The sequence below is a fragment of the Schistocerca cancellata genome, chromosome 5 (genome assembly GCF_023864275.1).
Source record: "Schistocerca cancellata isolate TAMUIC-IGC-003103 chromosome 5, iqSchCanc2.1, whole genome shotgun sequence".
Classification (NCBI taxonomy): domain Eukaryota; kingdom Metazoa; phylum Arthropoda; class Insecta; order Orthoptera; family Acrididae; genus Schistocerca; species Schistocerca cancellata.
Window position 1 is genome coordinate 361314500 of NC_064630.1, and position 27288 is coordinate 361341787.

A 27288-nucleotide genomic window follows, 5' to 3' on the forward strand; every position below is an offset into this window, starting at 1 on the left:
AACATGCATGCATATCAAGAGCTCAGATGAAAACCCACTTCTAAGCAAAGAAGGGAAAGCAGAAAGGTGGAAGGAGTATACAGAGGGTCTATACAACGGCGATGTTCTTGAGGACAATATTATGGAAATGGAAGAGGATGTAGATGAAGATGAAATGGGAGATACGATACTGCGTGAAGAGTTCGACAGAGCACTGAAAGACCTAAGTCGAAACAAGGTTGGTTGGTTGTTTTTGGGGAAGGAGACCAGACAGCGAGGTCATCGGTCTCATCGGATTATGGAAGGACGGGGAAGGAAGTCGGCCGTGCCCTTTGAAAGGAACCATCCCGGCATTTGCCTGGAGCGATTTAGGGAAATCACGGAAAACCTAAATCAGGATGGCCGGACACGAGATTGAACCGTCGTCCTCCTGAATGCGAGTCCAGTGTCTAACCACTCGAAACAAGGCCCCGGGAGTAGACAACATTCCATTAGAACTATTGATAGCCTTGGGAGAGCCAGTCCTGACAATACTCTACCATCTGGTGAGAAGATGTATGAGACAGGCGAAATACCCTCAGACTTCAAGAAGAATATAATAATTCCAATCCCAAAGAAAGCAGGTGTTGACATATGTGAAAATTACCGAACTATCAGTCACGGCTGCAAAATACTAACGCGAATTCTTTACAGACGAATGGAAAAACTGGTGGAAGCCGACCTCGGGGAAGATCAGTTTGGATTCCGTAGAAATACTGGATCACGTGAGGCAATAGTGACACTACGACTCATCTTAGAAGGTGGATTAAGGAAAGGCAAACCTACGTTTCTAGCATTTGTAGACTTAGAGAAAGCTTCTGACAATGTTGACTGGAATACTCTCTTTCAAATTCTGAAGGTGCCAGGGGTAAAATACAGAGAGCGAAAGGCTATTTACACTTTGTACAGAAACCAGATGGCAGTTATAAGAGTCGAGGGACATGAAAGGGAAGCAGTGGTTGGGAAGGGAGTGAGACAGGGTCGTAGCCTCTCCCCGATGCTACATTGCTATTCAATCTGTATATTGAGCAAGCAGTAAGGGAAACAAAAGAAAAGTTCGGACTAGGTATTAAAATCCATGGAGAAGAAATAAAAACAGTTAAACGGAATGGACAGTGCCTTGAAAGGAGGGTATGAGATGAACATCAACAAAAGCAAAATGAGGATAATGGAATGTAGTCGAATTAAGTCAGGTAATGCTGAGGGAATTAGATTAGGAAATGAGACACTTAAAGTAGTAAAGGAGTTTTGCTATTTGGGGAGCAAAATAACTGATGATGGTCGAAGTAGAGAGGATATAAAATATAGACTGGCAATGGCAAGGAAAGCGTTTCTGAAGAAGGGAAATTTGTTAACATCGAGTATAAATTTAAGTGTCAGGAAGTCGTTTATGAAAGTATTTGTTTGAAGTGTAGCCATGTACGGAAGTGAAGCGTGGACGATAAATAGTTTAGACAAGAAGAGAATAGAAGCTTTCGAAATGTGGTGCTACAGAAGAATGTCGAAGATTAGATGGGTAGATCACATAACGAATGAGGAGGTATTGAATAGAATTGGGGAGAAAGGAGTTTGTAGCACAACTTGACTAGAAGAAGGGATCGGTTGGTAGGGCATATTCTGAGGCATCAAGGGATCACCAATTTAGTACTGGAGTGCAGGGTGGAGGGTAAAAATCGGGAGACCAAGAGATGAATACACTAAGCAGATTCAGAAGGATGTAGGCTGCAGTAGGCACTGGGAGATGAAGAAGCTTGCACAGGATAGAGTAGCATGGAGAGCTGCATCAAACCAGTCTCAGGACTAAAGACCACAACAACAACAAACATGCATATGACATTACAAGTGTGATTCTCGATTTATACGTGTAATGCCTTAATTGATGAAAGGTCAAGTTTGATTTGATTGCATCTATTGTTTTATTCCAGTATGCCAGGAAAGAGGAGTCGATTTTTGCGAAAGGTGGTGCAAAAGTTCGTGGTATGCCAGTTTGGTTGTGTGGCTTGAATGTATCTAACTACAGACGTCTGTTTTATAGTAACAAAATCTAGCAGTGAGGCAGACGTGGTTTGGCTCATATCATCCTGTTTTTCTGAGCTAAGATGTCATTCCAAGTCCACACTTGTAATTCATAACGCAGCTGACAGCCCTCCCAGACAGCAAATTTAGCTTAACTTTCATTTCTTCTAAATACAAAGCATAGGTATTTTGCTTTTAATTTGTCTGAGAACTTGCCGCTGTCAGTACTATTTACGTGAGAAGACGACACCGTCAAGTGTCAGCTTAGTTTTCACGAGTAATATTACGGCCCACGAACTTCGTTTGTTCGTTACGAACTTCCTTTGTTCACAGGCATCCTCCACTTGACTGCCATCTGGCGGTCGTAATCATTCGGCACTACTCGGCATTCGGAAGCTGCCTTCGAAGCATAGCGTACTAACTCTAAGAATCGATCAATCGTTGGAACTTGAAATCGTCACGACACGGAAACACGCAATCGTTCCTACGATTCTTTTGAACGACGATTCGTCCGTATCACTATTCGATTCTTACGATTCTTTATTTAGAGTCGTTCAAATGAACGACTCATTCACGAAACTCCACAACTCTAGTGTTCAGTCTTGGCCTGGCAGCGGTTGAGAATGGAGTTCCCGTTGGATGTTACCGCCAAGTGCGAATTGCACGCAGTCATTTGGTTTTTGAACGCAAAGGGCACTGCGCCGATTGAAATCCATCGCCAGTTGACAGAAGTGTATGGTGAGTCGTGCATGGATATCAAAAATGTTCGTAAGTTGTGTAGAGAGTTTGCAGCTGGTCAGACAGAAATTCACGACGGACAAAGGAGCGGGAGGCCGTCAATTTCTGAGGAGATAGTGTTGAAGGTTGAGCAAAGCATGCGTGAGGATCGCCGGGATCACCCTGGATGATCTCTGCAAGTCGGTTCCTGAGGTTTCCCGAAGCACCCCTCACAGAATGTTAACGGATACATTGAACTACCGGAAGGTGTGCGCAAGATTGGTGCCACGCATGCTGACTGAGAACCACATACGCCAACGAGTTGATGCTTCCCGCCCATTTCTTCACCGCCTTGCAGCCTGACAACTTTCTGGACTCAATTGTCACGGGTGACGAAACCTGGGCATCCCACTTTACACCTGAGACTAAGCAACAATCACGCCAGTGGCGGCATCCTTCTTCGCCAAAGCCGCGGAAATCCAGACAAACATAGTCTGGCGGTAAAGTCATGACAACCGTTTTTTGGGATCGGAAAGGGATATTGTTGGTCGACTTTATGCCCACTTGGACCACAATTAACGTTGACAGGTACTATGAGACTCTGAAAAACTCAAACGGGCAATTCAGAACCGGAGAAGAGGAATGTTGAGCATGGGCGTACACATTCTCCATGACAACGCTCGCCCACACATCACTCGGCAAACCGTTGCTCTGCTGCAACAGTTTCAGTGGAACATAATCACCCACCCACCCTATAGTCCTGTCTTGGCGCCCAGTGACTATCACCTGTTCCCTAGGTTAAAAGAACATTAGGCCGGACAGCGATTCAGCTGCGACGACGAGGTGAAAGAAGAGGTTCATAACTTTCTGAACAGCGTGGAGGCGAGCGTCTACAAAAACGCATCGACAGAAATGGTGATTATGTCGAAAAATAGCTAAATGTTCAAGCTGTAAACTGATGTAAACCATTGTAAAAATAAACAGGTCTATGTACTTACAAAAAAATAGGAGACCTTACTTTTGGGATTACCCTCGTAAATTCGTCTTCAGATGGTTCAATAGGGTATTCTTTTGAGGCTTCAAGCTGTTCTTACTGAATGATCTGGCACTTATAATCTACTACTACAATCCGTAAAATACTTGATCCACTCCTAAATACGTACAAAATCCTTTTTGTTTTTAATAACATTGGAGCGATCACGCCTAAAAGGAGCTACAGAATACTAATATACACTCCTGGAAATGGAAAAAAGAACACATTGACACCGGTGTGTCAGACCCACCATACTTGCTCCGGACACTGCGAGAGGGCTGTACAAGCAATGATCACACGCACGGCACAGCGGACACACCAGGAACCGCGGTGTTGGTCGTCGAATGGCGCTAGCTGCGCAGCAATTGTGCACCGCCGCCGTCAGTGTCAGCCAGTTTGCCGTGGCATACGGAGCTCCATCGCAGTCTTTAACACTGGTAGCATGCTGCGACAGCGTGGACGTGAACCGTATGTGCAGTTGACGGACTTTGAGCGAGGGCGTCTAGTGGGCATGCGGGAGGCCGGGTGGACGTACCGCCGAATTGCTCAACACGTGGGGCGTGAGGTCTCCACAGTACATCGATGTTGTCGCCAGTGGTCGGCGGAAGGTGCACGTGCCCGTCGGCCTGGGACCGGACCGCAGCGACGCACGGATGCACGCCAAGACCGTAGGATCCTACGCAGTGCCGTAGGGGACCGCACCGCCACTTCCCAGCAAATTAGGGACACTGTTGCTCCTGGGGTATCGGCGAGGACCATTCGCAACCGTCTCCATGAAGCTGGGCTACGGTCCCGCACACCGTTAGGCCGTCTTCCGCTCACGCCCCAACATCGTGCAGCCCGCCTCCAGTGGTGTCGCGACAGGCGTGAATGGAGGGACGAATGGAGACGTGTCGTCTTCAGCGATGAGAGTCGCTTCTGCCTTGGTGCCAATGATGGTAGTATGCGTTTTTGGCGCCGTGCAGGTGAGCGCCACAATCAGGACTGCATACGACCGAGGCACACAGGGCCAACACCCGGCATCATGGTGTGGGGAGCGATCTCCTACACTGGACGTAAACCACTGGTGATCGTCGAGGGGACACTGAATAGTGCACGGTACATCCAAACCGTCATCGAACCCATCGTTCTACCATTCCTAGACCGGCATGGGAACTTGCTGTTCCAACAGGACAATGCACGTCCGCATGTATCCCGTGCCACCCAACGTGCTCTAGAAGGTGTTAGTCAACTACCTTGGCCAGCAAGATCTCCGGATCTGTCCCCCATTGAGCATGTTTGGGACTGGATGAAGCGTCGTCTCAAGCGGTCTGCACGTCCAGCACGAACGCTGGTCCAGCTGAGGCGGCAGGTGGAAATGGCATGGCAAGCCGTTCCACAGGACTATATCCAGCATCTCTACGATCGTCTCCATGGGAGAATAGCAGCCTGCATTGCTGCGAAAGGTGGATATACACTGTACTAGTGCCGACATTGTGCATGCTCTGTTGCCTGTGTCTATGTGCCTGTGGTTGTGTCAGTGTGATCATGTGATGTATCTGACCCCAGGAATGTGTCAATAAAGTTTCCCCTTCCTGGGACAATGAATTCACGGTGTTCTTATTTCAATTTCCAGGAGTGTAGTTATAAATGAAGGCTCACCTATTTTATTCATCCGATACTGAATCAGTCACAAAACTTGAGCAATTGCAACATACATCCTGTCGGCGAACAAAATTTGAGTGATGTGTCCTATCAGTTGTTCGTGTGTCCTCTGCTGTAACAGAAGAACGATATGTCACAGCACAGATACGAGGTTAAACAAGAGGTCCAAAAGATATCTCATTGAAACGCAAATAATCTAAAACGTGTATCTGAACGGGAAAGGCTCTGTTCTATGAGGTGTCGGCATTGCAGCCGGATCATGTTGACTTCTTGCCACAATATTTCGGCTGGCAACCGTTCAGCCATCTTCAGGTGCCCTCCACTGGAGACTGCTAGTTCACGGTGTCGGCTTTATAGCAAGAAACTGACGCGGAGACGCATGCGGATTGGTGGCTGTCGCAGGAGGATCCTCTACCGAAACCAGTGCCCTCTGAAAATACTACCCCATTTGTGGCTCTCTGTTGAGAGCAAACATTTTATTCGTAACGGCACGTCTGACGACATCTGCCGTTTGCTTAGAGCGCAACGAGCGCGGGTTCCGACAGAGGGCGGAAATACAGTTTCACGTTTACGCATCCGCCTGCGCGCCACAGATGGTACAGTATCTGCAGCAGGCGAGAATTTTGTTAGAGAATGCTCCTGCGACTGCCGGCAATGCCCATGCATCTCTGCGCCAATTTTTTGCCATAAAGCCGACACCATGAACTAACAGTCTCCAGTGACGGACACCTGAAGGTGCCTGAACGGTTACCAGCCGAAATATTGTGGAAAGAAGTCACCATGATCCGGCTGCCATCCCGAAACCTCATAGAATATTCAGTACCCCGGGCAAACTTCAAGAATCATATCGGAAGAAGCTCTATGGAAGTAGGAGAGCTATGCGAGACATCACATGCCCAAAATGTACAAAATTATTTTTGTTTTTAATTAGCTGAGCATTTTAAGTTTAGGAATAATACTGGGAATGGTGTTATATATAATTATTGCGGACAAGATTTGAAACCCCTCTTCCCGAAAACGAGACCTGCATTACATCGTTCGGTTACCGCGTTAACAGCATTCAAACTCACGTCTGGCCGTTCTGATTTGGGTTTTGTGTGAATTCGCTGAATTATTTAGGCGAATGCTGCGGCCGTTACCTCAACAAGGCCTTCTCGCGTCGTCCGATCCGAGCTATTGCTTCGTCTCTAATGACCTCTGTGTCGACGGGACGCTTAACTTTAACTTTTCTGTAAAACAGAAACTTAATTGTAAACTCTGACGCAGTAAATACCGAGACATTCGTCCTCGTTGATTTTATAGAAAGAAAAGTGTCTCTGTCATCGTGCAACAAAGCAAAAAGAAAAGCTTGTCTACACTATTCCACACTAGAATGAGATTTTCACTCTGCAGCGGAGTGTGCGCTGATATGAAACTTCCCGGACCGAGAATTTGGAAGGTAGGAGACGAGGTACTGGTGGAATTGGGGCTGTGAGGACGGGTCGTGAGTCGTGCTTGGGTAGCTCGGTTGGTAGAGCACTTGCCCGCGAAAGGCTAGGTCCCGAGTTCGAGTCTCGGTCCGGCACACAGTTTTAATCTGCCAGGAAGTTTCACAATTCTACACTGCTTTCAAGCTGACGAACGGTTAGTTACATAACAGTGTAGGCTTAACAGCAGGAACGTCCTGACTGCATCGATGTTTGCCTACTCACTTAAGAGTCGACCGCTTTGGATTCCCTTTCCGCAAGGACTGTGTGGACTCCACAAGCGGAACCAGTTTCGCTAGCTGCCGTATGGGGAATAAACGTTGGTCATTAAATAAGTTTGAATTTTAATTGCATACCTCTCTCCGATAGCTCTCCGGCAGCGGCATTCCGAGAAACTGACGCACATCGTTGGAGTGTCGCCCAGCTAATTCTGCGTCGCAGACTGTACCTGCTCCTTTCACGCTGAGGACTGGACATCCCCACCATTGTGTCTCAAAAGGTGCAGACACCACGAAAAATGTCATTGAATAAATGTATCCAGTAAATATTTTAGGGGGTGGTACAAGAGGGTAATTCGAATAAAACATTACATGGAACATGCGTCCAATTTTTATTCTTTACAGATATACATTCTGAATAATAACCGCTTGGCTACTCTTGTAAATAATTTATTTAATTAACGACTGGTTTCGTAGCCTAGAAGCTACATCAGGTTGGATCTGTTAAATTAAAAAAAAAAAAAAAAAAGCGTTCGCTACAATTGTGGCCAGATTATAGTTACAATCGATAGCGAGAAATAGAGCAAATTTCTTGCATGTTAAATCATGACATTAATGCTTCAACACGGACCCGACCGAACATTCGTCGTCTATGAATAAATGACGCAATTAGGGAATCGTCAGGTACGCGGAAACTATGGGTCCGCGATTCCTCAAGTATAAGAATCGTCAAGAAATATCCGCAGTAACCACTCACAGACGGAAGATGATAGCAGTTGAAGTGGAGGGTATATAATGGTTATAGGGACGTAGAAAAACGGTCCAGTCGTTGCCGTAATTCAGAAACGGAATGATTTATCTGACTCCCAAAAGGGCATGATCATTGGCTTTCGGGACGGTGGAAGCATTTCCGAAACGGCTAAGTTTGTAAACTGTTCGCGTGCCACCGTGGTTAAAGTCTACGATGCATGACAAAATAACGGCGCCGAGGTAACTGTGGTGCCCCACAGGCCATGGGGACGGAGGTAAACGACAGCTGCGAAGAAGTTCACGGGGGATAGAGGTGCAGCTATTGAGGAGATGACCGCCTAGATGAACCAAGCAAGAGACCACCCACAATGTAACCCCAACGACCGTTCAGCAAACATTGCTTCATGTGGGCCTCTCCAGCAGGCGCCTGGTCCAGGTTTCAATGCTGACTGCAGTCCATAGGCGACGATGTCCGGAATTTACACGTCAGCATCGCGACTGGACGACCAATGAGGGGGTGGTACACGTGGCCTTTTCAGATGAATCATGTTTCATGCTCCATCGCACGGATGGCCGTTGGCGTGTACAGCATGAAACGTCTGAAAGCAAACACCCTGCCAGAGTCCAGAGCAAAGGAGGGAGCGTTGTTGTCTGGGGAATGTTTTCGTGGCATTCCCTGGGCGTCCTCAACATTCTGGAAAGCACAGTGTATCAACAGAAGTATGCATCAACCCTTGCGGATCATTTCCACCCCTACTGATAGCGTTGGGAGGGCCAGCCCTGACAAAACTCTACCATCTAGTGAGCAAGATGTATGAGACAGGCGAAATACCCACAGACTTCAAGAAGAATATAATAATTCCAATCCCAAAGAAAGCAGGTGTCGACAGATGTGAAAATTACCGAACTATCAGTTTAATAAGTCACGGCTGCAAAATACTAACACCAATTCTTCACAGACGAATGGAAAAACTGGTACAAGCTAACCTCGGGGAAGATCAGTTTGGATTCCGTAGAAATATTGGAACACGGGAGGCAATACTGACCCTACGACGTATCTTAGAAGAAAGATTAAGAAAAGGCAAACCTACGTTTATAGCATTTGTAGATTTAGAAAGCTTTTGACAATGTTGACTGGAATACTCTCTTTCAAATTCTGAAGGTGCCAGGGGTAAAATACAGGGAGCGAAAGGCTATTTACACTTTGTACAGAAACCAGATGGCAGTTATAAGAGTCGAGGGACACGAAAGGGAAGCAGTGGTTGGGAAGGGAGTGAGACAGGGTCGTAGCCTCTCCCCGATGCTACATTGCTATTCAATCTGTATATTGAGCAAGCAGTAAGGGAAACAAAAGAAAAATTCGGAGTAGTAATTAAAATCCACGGAGAAGAAATAAAAACTTTGAGGTTCGCCGATGACATTATAATTCTGCCAGAAACAGCAAAAGACCTAGAACAGCAGTTGAACGGAATGGACAGTGTCTTGAAAGGAGGATATAAGATGAACATCAACAAAAGCAACACGAGGATAATGGAATGTAGTCGAATTAAATTGGGTGATGCTGAGGGAATTAGATTAGGAAATGAGACACTTAAAGTAGTAAATGAGCTTTGCTATTTGGGGAGCAAAATAACTGATGAGGGTCGAAGTACAGAGGATATAAAATGTAGACTGGCAATGGCAAGGAAAGCGTTTCTGAAGAAGAGAAATTTGTTAACGTGGCATATAGATTTAAGTGTCAGGAAGTCGTTTCTTAAAGTATTTGTATGGAGTGTAGCCATGCATGGGAGTGAAACGTGGAGGATAAATAGTTTAGACAAGAAGAGAATAGAAGCTTTCGAAATGTGGTGCTACAGAAGAATGCTGAAGATTAGATGGGTAGATCACATAACTAATGAGGAGGTGTTAAATAGGATTGGGGAGAAGAGAAGTTTGTGGCACAACTTGACTAGAAGAAGGGATCGGTTGGTAGGACATGTTCTGAGGCATCAAGGGATCACCAATTTAGTACTGGAAGGCAGCGTGGAGGGTAACAATCGTAGAGGGAGACCAAGAGATGAATACACTAAGGAGCTTCAGAAGGATGTAGGTTGCAATAGGTACTGGGAGATGAAGAAACTTGCACAAGATAGAGTAGCATGGAGAGCTGCATCAAACCAGTCTCTGGACTGAAGACCACAACAACAACAACAACAACATATAGTTTGTTTATCCTCAGCACGAAGACTTCTACCAGCAGGACAAAGAAACGTGGCATACAACTTGCAGCGTGCGTGCCTCGTTCGATGAGCACCGGCATTAGTTTACTCTACTCCCCTGACCTTTAAAAGTCCTCGATTTAAACTCAGTCGAGAATCTGTGGGACCACACTGATCAGACTATACACGCCGTGGGTCCTCAACCAAGAAACCTAGCGCAGCTGGCCACGCCATGGCTCCACATCCCCGTCGGTACCTTCCAGTATCTCACTGACTCTCTTCCTGCACGTCTGACAGCGGTCCACGCTGCAAAGAGTGGTTATTCAGGCTTTTGATGGGTGGCCACCCTAATTGATTAGACATTGTATATTACTTCAACTGATCTGCATTAGTGACAGCAATTCTCTATGTCTTTCCGTATAATATTTTAGTACATAGAGAGTGACAGAAAAAAATGTATTGAAAGCTGCCCAATGGAGAACGTAATGAGTGGAATGGAAAGGACATCTGGGCACATATTTGGCATGTTTCGTTGCTGAAAACTGTTTTTAAAGGGATTCTGGAAAGAAAGAATAGCAGGGTCAGTCCTAAATATACACTGATGAGCCAACCCGTTATGACCACTGATCACTGCGAGACTGCATGCCGCCTGTTGGCGTGGCAGGCTTACGACACGCCAAGGAAAGTATACTAGCTGGACAGGGACAGTTGGGGAATCATTCTAGCGACGATGTGGGTCGCAGGTGGGAAAATCCACTGACATTAGCGGCTGTGACAAACGGCAGACGGTTTTGGCTCGGCAACTGGGCACGAGCATCTCTGAAACGGCGAAACTGGCCGCTGTTGGCGGTTTACTCTCGTATGTATCTATGGAAGTGGTTGAAAGTCGTGAAACAACGATTATGTGACAGGGTGTCGGATGGCCACGTCTTACCGTAGAACGTGGAGTCGGAGGCTTGCTCGATCTGCGAAGCAAAATAGGCGACGATCTGTGGCAGATCGGATACCAAAGTACGATGCTGGTGCAGTCAGCACAACGATCAGCGCACGTTGTTGAAGATGAGGCTCCGCAGCAGACGGCCCACTATGTATTCGCATTTTGACCCAACGACATACTACGATTGCAGCAGGCAACGGATAATCGTGACTGGACAATAGATCAATGTAAATCTGGTAGGATGAATCGCATTTCTCGTTCCACCTGATCGATGGTCGCATCCAGATGCGTCGCCATCCACGCGAACGGCTGTTCGAAACACGCGCCACGCCACTGACGCGGAAGGTGGAATTTGTATTGTGCTATGGGGGATATTTACCTGGGCTTACATGAGACCCGTGTTAGTAATCGAAGGCATGATGACTGCTGTGAACTACGTCAATATTATTGCGGACCAGTTGATTAGCTTCGTGCTTGATGTCTTCGCCGATGGTGATGGCATCTTCCAGTGGGATAACTGTCGTGTCAACAAGGCCGTAATTGTGATCAACGGGTCCTACCTTGGCCACAAAATTAGCCTGATCTGAACCCGATCGAACACATCTGGGGCGCTGTGAGGTGACAGCTCTGCACCCACAAATCGACTCGTAATTTGTTGGAACTGCATGCCCTATGCGTACACGTCTGGTGTCACGCACCTCCGAAAACTTGTTGAATCCATGCCACGAAGATTCGGCGTTCGAGTAATGTTTGGGACATCAGTTTAAGTATATAAAGCAGATCATAGACGATGGAGGATTTAATATTCATGCTGAATACCTTGAAGGAATAGAAGGGAGAAGGATGATTAGGAGTTTACGTCCCGTTGACGAAAAAGTCGGTAGTAGACGGAACCGTAATCCTATTACGGAAGGAAATTAGGCATGGCATTACAAAAGAACTGTCTTGGCATTTGCCTTATGATATCTAAGGAAGTCACGGAAAATCTGAATTTCCGTGGAAGTCTTCCCGAATACGAGTCCAGTGTCTTACTCTCTGCGTCACCTCGTTAGCCTACACGAATCGTGAAGTGCCTCAGACCAACCTGATGGATGCTGAGCATAACAGAAACATAGTCTGGAATACACGTACGTGACAAAAGTCGTTCGATACCTCCTAATATCGTGTCGGACCTACTTTCTCCCTGCGTAGTGCAACAACTCGACGTGGCGTGGACTCAGCAACTCTCTGGAAGCCCCCAGCAGAAATACTGAGTCACGCTGCCTCTATAGCCGTCCACAGTTGCGAAAATGTTGCCGATGCAGGATTTTGTGCAAGAACTGATCTCTCGATTATGTCCGATAAACGTTCGATGGGATCCATGCCGGGCGACCTGGGTGGCCAAATCATTCGCTCGAATTGTCCAGAATGTTCTTCCAACCAGTCGCGAACAACTGTGACCCAGTGACATGGTGCACAACCATACATAAAATTTCATCGTTGTTTGGGAATATGAAGTCCATGAATGGCTACAAATATTCTCCAATTAGCTGAACATAACCATTTCCAATCAATGATCGGTTCAGCTGTACCAGAGGACCCAGTCCATTCCAGGTAAACACAGCCCGCACCATTACGAAACTGGACCCAGGGTTGCATGGGGTCTGCGCGCCACACTCCAACCCTACCATCAGCTCTTATCAACCGAAATCGGGACTCGTCTGACCAGGCCACGGTTTTCCGGTCGTGTAGAGTCCAACCGATATAGTAACGAGCCCAGGAGAGGCGCTGTAGACGATGGCGTAGTGTTAGCAAAGGCACTCGCGTCGGTCGTCTGCTGCGATATCCCATTAACGCCAGATTTCGCCGCATTTGCATTGTCCTAACAGATACGCTGGTCGAACGTCCCACATTGATTTCTGCAGTTATTTCACACATCTTTGCTTGTCTATTAGCACTGACAACTCCACGCAAACGCCGCTGCTCCCAGACGTTATGTCGAAGCCGTCGGTCACTGCGTTGTCCGTGGTGAGAGGTAACGCCTGAAATCTGATGTTCCCGGCATCCTCTTGACTCTGTGTATCTCGGAATATTGAATTCCCTAACAATTTCCGAAATGGAATGTCCCATACGTCTAGTTCCAAGTACTATTCTGCGTTCAAAGGCTGTTAATTCTTGTCGTGCGACCATAGTTACATCGGAAACCTTTTCTCATTAATGACATGAGTACAAATGACGGCTCCACCAATGCACTGCTCTTTTATACACTCCTGGAAATGGAAAAAAGAACACATTGACACCGGTGTGTCAGACCCACCATACTTGCTCCGGACACTGCGAGAGGGCTGTACAAGCAATGATCACACGGACGGCACAGCGGACACACCAGGAACCGCGGTGTTGGCCGTCGAATGGCGCTAGCTGCGCAGCATTTGTGCACCGCCGCCGTCAGTGTCAGCCAGTTTGCCGTGGCATACGGAGCTCCATCGCAGTCTTTAACACTGGTAGCATGCCGCGACAGCGTGGACGTGAACCGTATGTGCAGTTGACGGACTTCGAGCGAGGGCGTATAGTGGGCACGCGGGAGGCCGGGTGGACGTACCGCCGAATTGCTCAACACGTGGGGCGTGAGGTTTCCACAGTACATCGATGTTGTCGCCAGTGGTCGGCGGAAGGTGCACGTGCCCGTCGACCTGGGACCGGACCGCAGCGACGCACGGATGCATGCCAAGACCGTAGGATCCTACGCAGTGCCGTAGGGGACCGCACCGCCACTTCCCAGCAAATTAGGGACACTGTTGCTCCTGGGGTATCGGCGAGGACCATTCGCAACCGTCTCCATGAAGCTGGGCTACGGTCCCGCACACCGTTAGGCCGTCTTCCGCTCACGCCCCAACATCGTGCAGCCCGCCTCCAAGTGGTGTCGCGACAGGCGTGAATGGAGGGACGAATGGAGACGTGTCGTCTTCAGCGATGAGAGTCGCTTCTGCCTTGGTGCCAATGATGGTCGTATGCGTGTTTGGCGCCGTGCAGGTGAGCGCCACAATCAGGACTGCATACGACCGAGGCACACAGGGCCAATACCCGGCATCATGGTGTGGGGAGCGATCTCCTACACTGGCCGTACACCACTGGTGATCGTCGAGGGGACACTGAATAGTGCACGGTACATCCAAACCGTCATCGAACCCATCGTTCTACCATTCCTAGACCGGCAAGGGAACTTGCTGTTCCAACAGGACAATGCACGTCCGCATGTATCCCGTGCCACCCAACGTGCTCTAGAAGGTGTAAGTCAACTATCCTGGCCAGCAAGATCTCCGGATCTGTCCCCCATTGAGCATGTTTTGGACTGGATGAAGCGTCGTCTCACGCGGTCTGCACGTCCAGCACGAACGCTGGTCCAACTGAGGCGCCAGGTGGAAATGGCATGGCAAGCCGTTCCACAGGACTACATCCAGCATCTCTACGATCGTCTCCATGGGAGAATAGCAGCCTGCATTGCTGCGAAAGGTGGATATACGCTGTACTAGTGCCGACATTGTGCATGCTCTGTTGCCTGTGTCTATGTGCCTGTGGTTCTGTCAGTGTGATCATGTGATGTATCTGACCCCAGGAATGTGTCAATAAAGTTTCCCCTTCCTGGGACAATGAATTCACGGTGTTCTTATTTCAATTTCCAGGAGTGTATTTTGTGTACGCAATACGACTGCCATGTGTACATGTGCATATCGCTATCTTGTCACTTCATTGCAAATCTTCCAGAATACGAGCACTACAGTGTCTTACCTGTGCGCCATCTCGTTACGCGGCAGGAACTGCGAAGTGCCTCAGACCAATCTGATAGATGCTAACCAAAACAACAACATAGTGCGGAATATTTTTGACTAATATAATCAGTGCGTGAGATTTATTTGTTGCAAACGCATCGTAGGTCAGCTGAGCTGTACAGAGAGGAAACAGATCCCGGTTCCGACTCCCTGGGGGGCCCGCGCGGCTTGCGGGATGAACCTGGGGCGCGGATGGGGGTGGAGGGATGTTCCCAAGGGAGACGGCGCCGGCTGGCCCCCTCCTGGCGGGGTCAAGGGTCACAGGCACCGCCCTGGCCAAAGGGCGCGTCGGGCACACGACGCGGGACCTCTGTCTTACGACCTGTCCCACGCTGTTCCCTTCTAGTGTTTCAACGACGTAGCCTCCCTGTGGGCCGTATCACAGGCATCTGTCCAGCCTATGCAGTCCAGTAGAAATGCTAGCTCCATTTACATCGCAATGTTGCACACCTAGGTGGTTGGACAAAAATATGGAAAAACTGTGAGAAATGCGTGCTTCAGCATAAATGCTGGTGGTAGCCAAGCTTGCAGGTTACGCTGTTGTATTTGACCTTGAACGGCACCTTTTCAGTGTCCTTAATACGTTGCAAGTGTCAGTCACGTTCAGAACAGTGTTGTGTGTACACTATCGCTCAAGAGTAAAATAAAAGAAAGCTATTCATAAGATTCAAATACGAATTAGCTATATTGTTTCCCCAGTGCAATGCTCAGTATAACGTTTATGAGTAGTGTTCAAAATGGCTCTGAGAACTATGCGACTTAACTTCTGAGGTCATCAGTCGCCTAGAACTTAGAACTAATTAAACCTAACTAACCTAAGGACATCACACACATCCATGCCCGAGGCAGGGTTCGAACCTGCGGTCGGAGCGGTCGCTCGGCTCCAGACTGTAGCACCTAGAACCGCACGGCCACTCCGGCCGGCTTATGAGTAGTGTCCCACGTTTTTAAATATGGAGTCGTTCAAAACATAACCTTCTGTTGTTACGCTGTTCAGGTTCGGAGCGTTGCATGCCTCTAATTTTGTGCTGTGGTAGCATAATATAGTCTTTCCTCCTTAGATGGCGTTCATAGGACGTCAACAAACCTGTAAACATAGTTGCAGGTGAGAAAGGGGCATGTAATCATGCACGAGATATCAAAGAGTGAAGTTCAGTGAGTGCCTCTGTAGACATCTATAATGGAACGAAGAAAGGAGCTTTCAACAGAGAAATGTTCTACAATTTTGCCTTTACGTGCAGTCGGTCTTACTATGCGACAAATGCATGTCAAGAACATATTTCCTTGAGATATGCAGAGGCATGTGGATGCTGGCCAGAATATGGACCTACCTTGAAAGGGTAGGCCAAAAGTCTCATCAGAAAGTGATGATAATTATATAGTAGTCACAAGTAAACGTGATCGCTTCAAAACAGCGCCAATTTTAGCAGCTGAACTCAGCCATAATAGGGAAAAGCCGGTGAGTGTAAGTACTGTGAAAAGACGTCTTCAGGCAGTGAATCTTACAGGGCGTGTGGCGGCTAAGAAACCATTTCTGACGGCTATTAATAGGCGAAACAGGCTACGCTGGGCAAGACAACATGAAAGTTCGGCAGTAAATCAGTGGAAATAGGTACTTTTCACTGACGAATCCAAATTTGAGGTCTTTGGCAGAAAGCGACGTAAGCTTGCTGGCCGGTTGCCAGGTGAACGAATTGTCACACCAATGTGTGTCTCAAACATTAAAGCATGGAAGGGGTTCCCTCATGGTCTGGGGATGTTTTGGAGCCGGTAAGCCTGGTGATCTTGTACAAATAAACAGAACAATGAAGAAAGAGGACTACCATCGCATTCCACAGTATCATGCAAAGCCATGCCGAGAAAGTTTGATTGGCGAGGGATTAGTCCTACAGCAAGATAACGACCATAAACACTTCAAAACTGTGTAAATCGTATTTGGCAAATTTAGAAAAAAAGAAGAAACTGAGAAACATGATTTAGCCGCCCCATTCTCCCGACTGTAATCCTATTGAACTGCTTTGGGATCACTTGCATAGAGCAGTTAAATCAAGGCCTATTACCATCATTCATCACCTCTGGACCAGACTACAAGAGGAATGGCGGCATATCTGAGGTCATCAGTCCCCTAGAACTTAGAACTACTTAAACCTAACTAACCTAAGGACATCACATACATCCATGCCCGATGCAGGATTCGAACCTGCGACCGTAGCGGTCGCGCGGTTCCAGACTGTAGCGCCTAGAACCGCTCGGACACTTCGGCCGGCTTGGCTGATCAATTCCATCCCACAGTGCTTGTTCCAAGACCTCGGGGCCCCTGTTCACAAATCTCACATCGTTCAGGGCTGTTTTTGTGAGCGTGACTATGAATTGTGGCATCTCCTCTGGTCGCAACAGTCGCTATATCTCAATATTATTGAGCCTTTATGGTCTAGTTTGGAGAGAAGGGTGCGTGATCGCTATGCACCTCAATCGTCGTTATCTCAACTTGCCGCTGTTTTGCAGAAGAATGGTATAAGATTCTCTTGAAGACCATACAAGACCTGTATTTATCCATTCCTAGACGACTGGATGCTGTTTTGAATGCCAACGGGTTTCCTGCACCGAATTAAGCCTGGAAATGTATTGTGTTGTGGTCTTTCCATATTTTTGTCGACATTCTGTATCTCTGCCGGAACCAACAGCTTTCAAGCTCCTCTTACTGTCGTTCTGTGCTTATTGTCAGCCCTACTTATATTCAAATGTATATATGATTTGTTCCATTCTTATAATATTCACATAGATTTTACCCTGCACTTTTTTCATACCTGAATACATGTTGGTACGCTTTTCAGTTACTTTGCTTTTGGTCCGTATGTTCTTTCGTCAGTATGATTTGGACCTAAAATTTTCCTGATTACTTTTTGTTGTCTGTTTAAAATGAATGTTTCAGCACCATAAAGACACGCTGGTAGGATGACCGTGTTCTGGTGTCTCAGCGTATATTGAGATACATTTTTGTTATGGATGTCTCTTGTAAGAGCAAAAGCTATTGCCACATCGTGGCAACGAATTTCGTAATCATCTATTTCGGGCCAGTCCCCTGAATGGTTTCGCCAAAATACCTTAACTAGGAGACTCACTTGATTTTCCCGTACTTAATTATTAACATTTTGAGAGCCAGGTTGCTTTTCCCAAACGACATTTGGAAACCTACGTTTCCCGATGTTCCTTTAAGAATTTCTATTTGTTTTTTTGCTGTTCGAATGTCCTGGAATGGAATCGATAGGTCATGCGCAAAAGCTAAGCAGTGTGTTCTGTCCAAATTATTATTATTATTTTATTGCTATATTAATTAAAGTTCTAGGCACCTTAGTACGTTGAAAGTGGTTACGACAAGAAGTTATATTTGGCAAGGACGAGTGGCGAGATGTTGATTACAATTCTACGCACTTTAGCACGTCGGAAGAGGTGACCACTAAAAGTTATATTTGGCAAAGGGAGGGTGGAGAGACGCTAACAAACTTTCACTGTTTCCTCCCCCCTCTACCTCCTGCCGCCCCCCCCCCTCAACCGACACTCCTCCAGAAACGTGATCCGCAACTGAGTATCGCACAACAATATTAATAATATTATTATCGCTGACATCTACGCATAATACTGGAAAGAAGTCCTTGCGACATCAACTATACTAGGTACATATTTCTATACACACCATCTCAGCGCTAAAAGAATGTAAGAAAACATATAACAGAATATTTAGTAGGGAACTGTCTTGGGCAATGTTGTTTTCTCTATTTCTCTCTTTCTGCTCTTCCACATTTCAGTTTCGTTATGAGCAACTCAAGAATCTCCATATACCAAGTCTGAGAAACGTCTATACATTTACTCAGCGCTTACAGCATCGAATGAGTGTATATCTGGAAATAGGTGCTGATTTTGTCCTCCTCGACAATCTGGTGTACTTTCTGCAACAGGCAGGTGAGAAGCCGAGGTGTGCTGAGTAGGACCACGCCGTGGGTGTGAGACCCACCGCAGGCGGGTATAAACATGTTAACGCGCCGCCCATTAGCGCTAACTGCTGTCACGATTCCGGGACGAGGCTGAAAAGCAGGTGAAGTTCTCCTCCCACGCTGCAGCCCTTCTTTCAAGTCGGCTGGTCGTTTGCTTTGTCGCAGGATGGCGCAAGGGCATGCGTGCCTAGAAGAGCTCTTGAGAAATTGGTGACTTGTGATCGCTCCCGAATAATTCCTATAATTCGCCAAAACATATAGGCTTCTCTCCTGAGAATTGTCTGGTACGTGCTTTCTGTATCTAAAGATATTTTCGATTGCAGTTTTTTTCTTTTTTGGGGAGGGGGGGGGGGGAGGGGGGGGGGCGGGAGACAGACCCACTTGAAACGGAGACTAGCCATTAGCTAGACTCGTTTAGCTCGCACGTTTCCCGTATCATTGACGAACTACTGTGGCTCCGCTGTTCAGCAATATGAACTCATATTTTTTAAAACGTATTATTATCCTTCCATGTAGCACGTAAAGTACAATGAGTGACAAAAGTCGTGGTATATCTCCTAACATCGTGCCGCACCTCGTTTTGCCCGGCATAGTGCAGCAACTTGACGTGGCATGAACTCAACAATTAGTTGAGAGTCTCCTACAAAAATATTGAGCCATGCTGCCTGTATAGTTATCCACAACTGCGAAATTGTCGCCGGTGCAGGATTTTGTACACAAACTGACCTCTCGATTGTGACCCATAAATGTTCGATGAGATTAATTTAGGGCCGTCTGGGTGGTCAAATCATTCGCTCTAGCTGTCCAGAATGTTCTTCAAACCGATCGTGAACAATTGTGACCCGATGGCACAGCGCATTGTCATCCATAAAAATTCCATCGTTGTTTGGGAACACGAAGTCCATGAATGGCTGCAAATGGTCTCCAAATAGCCGAACATAACCATTTCCAGTTGACCATAGGTTCAGAAGGACCAGAGGACTCAGTCCACACCATCATGAAGCGTCCACCAGATTGCGCAGTACCTTGTTGACAACTTGGATCGATGGCTTTGTGAGGTATGCGCTACACTTGTAGCCTACCATCAGCTTTTACCAACTGAAATCGGGACTCATCTGACCATGCCACCGTATTCTAGTCTTCTGTGTCCAACGATATGGTCACGAGCCCAGGAGAGGCGCTGCAGGCGATGTTGGGCTGTTAGCAAAGGCACTCGCGTCGGTTGTCTACTGCCATAGCCCATCAATGCCAAATTTCGCCGCACTGTCCTAACGGATACATTCATCGTACATCCCACATTGATTTCTGCGGTTATTTCCCGCAGTGTTGCTTGTCTGTTAGCACTGACAACTCTACGTAAACGCCGCTGCTCTGGGTCGTTAAGTGAAGTCCGTCGACCACTGCTTTGTCTGTGGCGAGAGGTAATGCCTGAAATGTTATGTTCTCGGCACACTCTTGAGGCTGTGGATCTCGGAATATTGAATTCCCTAATGATTTCCGAAACGGAACGCCCGACGCGTCTAGATCCAGCTATCACTCCACATTCAAAGTCTGTTAATTTCCGTCGTGTCCTCGGAGTCTTTCGCGACGGCATACATGAATAAAGCGTTCTCGGTTTTCCAGCCGCGTCAATTCAAATAAAATTCTCGAGCTTTCAATGGCCATCTCCGCCATCGTCCTCAGGAGTTCACTGACTGAACTCCTGACGACGATGGCGGAGATGGCCATCGAAAGCTCGAGCATTTTATTTGAATTGACGCGTCTGGAAAACCGAGAACGTTTTATTCAATTTCCGTCGTGCTGCCATAATCACGTCCGAAACCTTTTCACATGAACCACCTGAGTACAAATGACAGCTCCGTCATTGCACTGCGCTTTTATATCTTACTTCCGCGATACTACTGCCATCGGTATACGTGCATATCGCCATCCGCTGACTTTTGTCACATTGGTGTAATATCTAATACAGTTTCCTTTCCTTTCAGGAAAGACTATCTGATGCTGTTGTGGGAAGCTGGATTCGTTCTTCCTACCCTAACAGTTCAGTCCACCTCCCTGGGTAGGCTTCTTGATGTCCGTCCTCTTTACACAACGTCGGTAGATACTAGCTCAGTCGACGAAAAGCAGCGTTGAAGAAACACCGACTAAACACCTACCAAACAAAGGCCGCATAACTCAAGCTTAAACGCAGCGCCTGCAAGTTCGTAAAAATTTCAGGTCTGCGTAAAAGGTTTAAAATTCAGCTAATTAGGCTTTATTGCCCCCAAAACAAGTGGTAAATGGCTATAAAATTCGTATTTACTGCCTAAACTATTAATGATACAAGTTAATTACCATTTTTACTATACGTTTTCAGGCGTAAGCAGGCCAGTCCGACCCGAAAGATTTTCAGGTCCTATACAGTCACTGACCCACAGCTATTCGCGAGTTACTACATCACGTCGTTCACTCATCTTATAAAAAAATGCTCGCCCAAATTTCCCGAGATGTTCACGTAACACGTCACGCAGAGTTTAAGCATGGCAACAGATCAAATTACACAAAATTTTCAGTTCTTCACCAAAACGTTTAATATTGTAGACGCTTCAGGATTACGATAGAAAAACCGAAAGACCGAACATGTTTCCTTCATCTTAGCCAAAATTTGTACGGCACGATTCAGCATGTTCTGAACTGCAAGACGGGTCCACGTCGACTCGTAGAGAGACAGAACCGTAGCACAAAGCCCTGCACAAAGTGCAGGAAATGTATAATTCCTTTTGAATGATGAATTAGACAGCCAATCAGAAAATCTCCAGAACTCGAGTTGTCGCGGTACTCATGCAAAAGAATTACAAACCGCAATTTATTTAAAAAAATCTAAATTTACGAAACCAAATTTAATTTAAATAAAACAAAGTACGAATTATCCCCAGAAATGAAATACTAATTGATTTAACGCCTAACTTTTCTTCTGGCTGCTTTTATAAAGCATGCATCCTGGAAGTATGTTACATGATTCATGATTGCACAAGAATCTAAAATCGCCATTTTTTTGTGTATAAACGAGCTGATCAGTTTCGAGAATTGTCATGCCACAAGAGCTAAATTTTATAAACGACACAAATAACTTATTGTATCCTGGAAAATTTATGGTTATCCACTCAGTATTTTTATAGGAAGATTACCTTGCTTCTTAAAACCAACAAATAAACGAAGGCTATACAGAGGCTATACAGCAATCGCTAGAGATGTAAAACTGTCTCTCTGCAACCATCCTCGTAGTGCTACATTTCGTTAAACGAGACGTTTAGCGGAATCACAGGAAAGTGCTTCCAGAAATGTGTGAGAATTTTATAATGAATAAAAACTTCACACTCCAGATTCCAGGGGGCTTGGTGGGATGGGAGGTGGGACAGCAAATGCATGTGCATGTGGACGCAGTATCAGTAATGTATCAAATATTGGTCCTTCAACACCCTCAACACCGGAAAGTTATAATAACCTTTCTTTTTTTCGTTCAACTTCCATACTCTCCACAAGTTTTCGTGAGTGACGCTCCCCCAACGAAGTTTACATCATCTTTCTTTTCTGCTTTCAACAAAGTAGAGTAATTGTCTCTGCATCAGTGCATTGATCGTCCAACATTCCTTCTTCTTCCGCTCCCCGACTAGGATTTCTCCTGTTTGTTGGCCTCATTCCGTGGAGTAAGACTGCTCGCCGTAGTAATAATATTCGTCCAGCATTCCGAACCGCAGCAGTGTTAAGCTATCTGTAGGAAATTTCGGTAACTGTACAATATTATTGACTGTCTAGGGGGCGCTTAAGTTATGGCCACATTCTTTCAGGACATGTAGGATGTGCTGCTGATCGATTACTCACTTATCGAATGACCATGAATATTGCCAGTTATTGTGCCAATCGGGAACGACGAGGATTGCTTTCAGAATGTGTGTTGTTGCACGACATGCCCGACCGCATAGGTCTTGATTAAGGTGGATCCAGCTTAACTGCGTGCTTACTTATTCATTCTTGAGTGTGTGTAGTGTACGGTCACACAGGCATCACGGCTGTACAAGGAGCGTGACGTTGATCGAATTTTGAATATGCATGCTTATGCAAGCGTCCAAACGTGTGCATGCTTGAGAGTGTGCACCAAGAATAGGGAGGCTTGTACAAGCACTCGTCAGTGGTTTGATTTGATTTTCTGTTCGTTTGCCTTGTTGCATTACATTCCGCACGAAGGTTGTACTGTAATGTAGGACAAGTGAAAAAATACAATACTGCATGGAAAAAAAGAGAGGAAAAAGAGCAATACTATGAGACAGTTGCTGCAGTGTGTCTACCGTGAATAGTTAATATGGGTATGATATTTTCGTTTCTTTAACCACTTTTTTCTTCACACGTCACGTTTTCTGGTAAAGGTAGAGCATCGTCGTCTGAGACCTGATGCTTGTACAAGCTTGCTTGACGTGTGTGGCGGTGTGAGCAATTTGTGCATGCTTGCGCCGGCACTCTTTGCTCATGCGTGACTGTCAAGCATGCAGTTTCGTGAGTAGTCACCTTTATGCTTGATTCGATCCGGCGTTTGTGGTGGGTGATATGTACTGTTAAAGAAGCACTTGGTCGGTCGCCATTTGCAGAACTACTACCTACGTCCAGGAGACGGTTGTTAAGTGGCTGCTGGGCTTGGACCCTGATTTATTTCTTGCCGATTTTGACTTACCTTTGAAACAAATGCTTAAACAACAATGCCGACTATGTGGAATAGTAATATGCACCTGTGTCTTGCTAACTTTGTGTATCTCTTTGATTTCCTGCATTAACATTTTCTCGCAGAAGACTTTTTACCTTGTGTCTTGGATCAGCCTCGTAGATTGAGGGTGATGACACAACAAGACTAATCGGTATCATCGCCATGAACATAATATATCTCAGTTGAGAAACCCCACGAAGTATTTCCTTGGCAGTGGTTGCCGCATGAGATACCACCTGGGTAATCTCAGTCTACACACATAACAAAAATTTTTGGAACCATCTCTCAATGAAGAAATCATTGGTGTGTAAGGTCCGCCACTCAGAGCGTGCAATGTAAGCTTTGTTTTGTTTGAACGAGTCTTCTAGATCAGGGGTCTCCAAACGTTTTAGTCTGCGGGCTACGTTGATTTCTCCACGAAGTCATAAGGGCCAAGATCTACCTAGTGGGATTAAAGAACCCTAGCACTCCATGATCACCGTAATGTAAGGCTAAAGGAAAGATGAAATCGCAAAAATCTAAGGTTGTGGGAATAGCTAGCACTGAAACTAACTACGATTTTTATTTAATTACATAATTTTGATTGGTGGACGTACCTGACAGAATTTCTGGCAACTTTTATTCTGGCAAATTTCACCGAAAAAAAGTATGTCACTGCACATTCTTCACGAAAGCGTCCTGCAAAGTTAACGAAATCTCAAAATCATTGTTAGCAACACTATTACTACAATTCGTAACAGAGGTAGAGTATGTCAACGCATTGTTATTTCAAGCAGCGCATCAATAAGTTTAGTTATGTAGTCTTGTAGCGAGTAGCAGAGCCAGAGCATATATTTGATAGTTCTGTTGCGTGATTGTGTCTATGTTGCGAGTGTCTCACGGTTTTTTTTAGTGTTTTATCCGCTGTACTAGTAGGTGTGGTACAATCCAGAGTTTGAATTCGAAGAGACAAGGAAAATATGGAAATTCGAAATACGTAAAGAAAGTGAAACCTTGCTTAAGAAGCATCTTCCATAACGATTGATTACTAAGTCTAGTCGCCGAAGTGGCGTCCATTTGAAAGACGCACCAGACTCGTGAGTAGAATAAAATGCAAAGCATTTTTTTACTTAAAATGTTTTCGCCAAACTAGTCTGTTAACCATTTTTCTTCCCCTGTCGCACGGAGAATGGTCTGTCTGTTTATTGTGGATAGCGACAAGTTTAACCATGACCTTCCGCTTTGTAAAGATAGAGCTCCGACAATGTCGCGGTGTACTGGTCACGATAGGCCTCGAAACTCAATTGTTGGCAGTATAGGCACCACCTCAAATATTTGGCGGGTCGGATACCAGGGATGTCCGGCCAGCTAACGCGGGCCGGTTTGCTGGCCCTCGCGGGCTGGTTTCGGCCCACGGGCCGTAGTTTGGAGACCCCTGTTCTAGATTACAACTGTTTCGGTGCTGTCGTTGAGTGAAGCTGTGCTTGGGCTCGGCCTCAGAAATCTGCACACCTCTGTTGTCGGTTGCCGAAACGGCGTGTGGGCAAAAGATCCAACAGCTGCACGAAGGACAGCCCGAGAGACGCTCTCAGCAGACAGCCAGTAAGACGGTACTTGTAATGTCCAGGAGGGTCGGCACAGGCGTCCTGCTCCCAAGCTGAACAGCTTAGAGACGTGCAGATTGGTTCTTCATTCACGGAAGATTAGCCCGACCCTCATCTTCAGTCATTCACCGTGGTGATCAGAAAGCGTGTAGCTCGCAGAGTCGAAGTTTCCTCCTCAGCCAGGTAGCTGTGGACTCGTAGCAGTGAACTCTTAAGATGGCAGCAGCTGTAGACGCTTTGTTGTATTCATCAGGGCATCCTGCAACTAACCAACGGTCTTGCCGCAGTGGTAACACCTGTTCCCGTCAGATGGCCGAAGTTAAGTACTGTCGGACTTGATTAGCGTTTGGATGGGTGACTGTTCGTGTCTGCCGAGCGCTGTTGGCAAGCAGGGTGCAGTCAGCCCTTGTAGGGCCAATTGAGGAACTGTTGTAGGGCCAATTGAGGAACTGCTTGATTGAGACGTAGCGGCTCCAGTCATGAAAACTTGACAACAACCGGGAGAGCTGTGTGCTGGACACATGGCCCTCCATTTCCGCATCCAGTGACACCTATCGTATGAGGATGACATGGCGGTCGTTCGGTACCTTCCGAGGTTTGTTCGGACGGAGTTTAGTTTAGTTTTTGTCCTGAAACTAGTAGAGCAACTTTCCATCGGTATCTGTGCTGCAGATAGAGTGATCACACTCTGGTTTCATAGCAGTCGATGACATGATTCCAACAGTACGGGTGACCGAATGTGCCCCCGTTTTCTGAGCCTGTCAGCGCTCTTGGCTGACCTAACATTTAATTCCAAGGTTTCATATCGTTCCTTTATGCAAAGTTTACGGCCTGAAATGTGTTCTTATGTCATCCCTGGGTGGAGTTAACTACTCGTAACCTCATTACAGAAGGGCGGTGTGTTCACTCTGCACTGTTGCCTAAGTGCTGAAACAAGTGTTTCCTGGCGCCCTCTCTTACATACTAGAAGCAATAAGGTCCCTGTCTGTTCTTCGGCACCCCCACTGTTGGCATAGATCACGTCAAACTTGGCAAACCCGGCGGACGTGTTCCACTTAGCGTCGGCCCGGCCGGTCCTAACAAACTTTTATTCCCATACTTAATTACTATTCTGCTGTGCAACAACAAATCATATACAACCGTTCGCTCGACGAAAGATCCATATCCAAAATACTGGAAAGGTGCACAGGTCACAACAGTATTCAAGAAAAGTAGTATTAGTAATCCACTAAACTACAGGCCCATATCACTGATGTCGATATGCAGCAGGATTTTAGAACATTATGAATTACCTCGAAGAAAACGGTCTATCGACACAAAGTCAACACGGATTTAGAAAACTTTGTTCTTGTGAAACACAACTAGCTCTATACTAGCATGAAGTGTCGAGTGCTATTACCAAAAGATTTCAATTTGAATCCGTATTTCTTGGATTTCCGGAAGGCTTTTGGCACTGTACCACACAAGCGGCTTGTAGTGAATTTGCGTGCTTATGGAATATAGTCTCAGTTATGTGACTGGATGTGTAATTTCCTGACACAGAGAGATCACAGTTCGTAGTAATTGACGGAAAGTCATCGAGTAAAACAGGAGTGATTTCTGGCGTTCCTCAAGGTAGTGTTATAGGCCCTTTGCTGTCCCTTATCTATATGAGCGATTTCGGAGACAATCTCAGCAGCCGTCTTAGGTTGTTTGCAGGCGACACTGTCGTTTATCGGCTAATAAAGTCATCAGAAGATCAAAACAAATTGCAAAACGATTCCGAAAAGATATCTGAATGGTGCGAAAATTGGCAGTTGACCCTAAATAACGAAAAGTGTAAGGTCATCCACATGAGTGCTGAAAGAAATCTGTTGAACTTCTGTTATGCGATAAATCAGTCAAATCTGAAGGCCGTAAATTCAACTAAATACCTAGTAATTACAACAACGAACAACTTAAATTTGAAGGAACGCGTAGAAAATATTGTGGGGAAGGCTAAACAAAGACTGCGTTTTATTGGCAGGACACTTAGAAAATGTAACACGTCAACTAAAGGGACTGCCTACGCTACGCTTGTCCGTCCTCTTTTACAATATTGCTGCACGGTGTGGGATCCTTACCAGATAGGATTCACGGAGTTCATCGAGAAAGTTCAAAGAAGGGCAGCACGTTTTGTACCTATCGCGAAAT

General features: G+C 46.2%; 1 protein-coding gene across 2 annotated transcripts in view; it reads left to right on the forward strand.

Annotated features, from left to right (window-relative positions):
• Nucleotides 1-27288, forward strand: part of LOC126188839 (laminin subunit gamma-1) — a 1176568-nt gene that overhangs the window by 1090681 nt on the left and 58599 nt on the right. The window lies entirely within an intron of this gene.